Here is a 2,157-nt window from a genome sequence, read left to right as displayed (position 1 = left end):
CATGTAGAACCAACAGTCTAAAGTCTCCACATTTTAGCATTGCTTGTTGTTGTGTGTGAATTCAGTTACAATGTTTCCCCATATCTTCCCCATTTCTGCCATCAGGTCTGGCAGCAAGAGCAGCTGTGGCAGCAGATGCTCCAGCCTGCATTTTTGGTGTCCTGTTCTGCCTAGCAACTACTGAGACAGCTGCAGCTGCACTCTGGTTGGCTGCCTTGCGCTGCTTTTTCCCTCTGTCTGCATGCTGCCTTCCCAATGCCCAGCTGCAGCTCTGGAATATCTGTGACGGCAGGGCATCACCCAGCACCATCACCAGCGGCAGTGACCTTGGAGGCAAGCGTGCTTGGCATCTGGTGGCTGCACTTTCCCAGAGCACCACTCTGAAATGGCTGTGCGTGTGTCCGGCTCAGGGAGCCAGCACTCTTCTCTTGAGAAGGCAGCTTTACGCAAGAGGAGCATGGTAATGGTGCATGGGCACAGCCATCAGGGTGATCGCCCTGAGAAGCCCAGGTCTCCTGCTCTCTCTCCCGCCCTCTCCACCACTCCTATCTTGTACATGGTATTTCCAAGGGCTGTCAACAGGCCCTGCTGTCCTGCACATGCCCTGGCTGTGCAACACACACACACTCTTTCTAGCCAGCCCAGGAAGCCCAACTTTCCCGGGAAGATGTCCACACACTCTCCTGTGGGAAGCAATTCCTGCAGGGCTTGCTTCTTCCACCCCAGCCATGGGCACCCATGCAGAAGCCATCCATGTGCTTGGGTGCAGGTAGCCCCTGGCAGTATGTGCAAGTCCCATGCAGGGAAATGTGTTGAACAGAGACATGTGCAGCAACGAAGGAAGTGGGAATAGGAGTGCCAGCACAGAGCAGAACAGCAGCAAAACTTCATTCCTCCTAACACACAGTGCTGGCTCTGAAGTCTGACGTTGGGCCTTGGAACCATAGCCAGGGTACAAAGAACTGCATCAGCTGCAAGGGCAGGGAGAGGACGCTCCAAATTTAGAGTCCCAGCTCTGACTTCAGGGCTCTGATTTTTTCTCTAGCTGGTCAGACAGCATCTACCGGCCATAGCGATGCACCCTTAGCAAGTTTTCAAGTACCTAAATGCATTTTATTATTTGCATGTCACTCTGTTTCTGAGGTGCTTGTGGCAACAATTCTACTGAATGAGTTGGGCTGAATGATAGAAATTTGCTGAAAGGTTCCATGGGGATTTGAGCAACGTTCTTGGCTGTGACAATAGGCCGCTATCCAGACTTAACCATGGTCAAAAGAAAATAGGGTGCTCCTTATAATTTATTGAGTTGGGAGGGAGGTTTACACTGAAGTGTCCCTTATTTGAACAATTTGTCCTTTGCCTTTCTACAAAAATGAGTGCTAGAGAATCACGAATAAAACTTGATAAAATTCAGTAATGGCATGCAAAAACATTAAAACACAATTTAAAATCCCGTAGTAACAAAGTAAAACTAGCTCAGCAGATTCACTTATACACCAAAGCCCCTCTTGAATAAAATAGTATTTGCCTGCAGGCAGGAGGACAGCAAAGAGGGAGCTAAAGTTAGATTTTCTAATGGCTTGATGTCTGGTCTATTCTGTGTTTAGCTTATTTTAGGAAGTTGAAATAGTTTTTACATTCTGTATTATAGAAAAACATTTATGGTTGTTCTGATTGAATTGTAGAATCATAGAATACTAGAGTTGGAAGGTGCCATGAAGGCTATTAAGTCCAATCCCCCCTCCTGCTGTAGGAACCCACCTTAGGAACCCACCTTAGGAACTGTTGTAAACTACCCAGGCAACTTCAGATACTGGGCAGTTCAGAAGTTAAATACAGAAAGAAACCTTATCTCCTTTCACAGGGAGCCCCACAGTCAGGGAGCAGCCCTAAGAAGGTCCTTTTGCAGCGCGTCCCAAGAAAGAGTTCCATAGCTGAGTTAGCATTTGCACTGTACCTCGAGTATATCAACCTTCCCCCAACCTGGTGCCTTCTATATGTGCCTGTCTCTGGGATTATGGAAGTCGTAACCCAGCACATCGGATAGCACCGGTTGGGAATGCTTAAAAAGTCACGAGGAACGAACTCCAGAAAGTGGTTGCTTTACCCTTTCCTCTCTTATTGCACAACAGGCAAAAATTAAAGGCATCCAACAAT

This window comes from Varanus komodoensis, unplaced genomic scaffold (assembly GCF_004798865.1).
Source record: "Varanus komodoensis strain SLA01 unplaced genomic scaffold, ASM479886v1 scaffold1, whole genome shotgun sequence".
Taxonomy (NCBI): domain Eukaryota; kingdom Metazoa; phylum Chordata; class Lepidosauria; order Squamata; family Varanidae; genus Varanus; species Varanus komodoensis.
Note: the sequence above shows the minus strand (reverse complement) of the source record.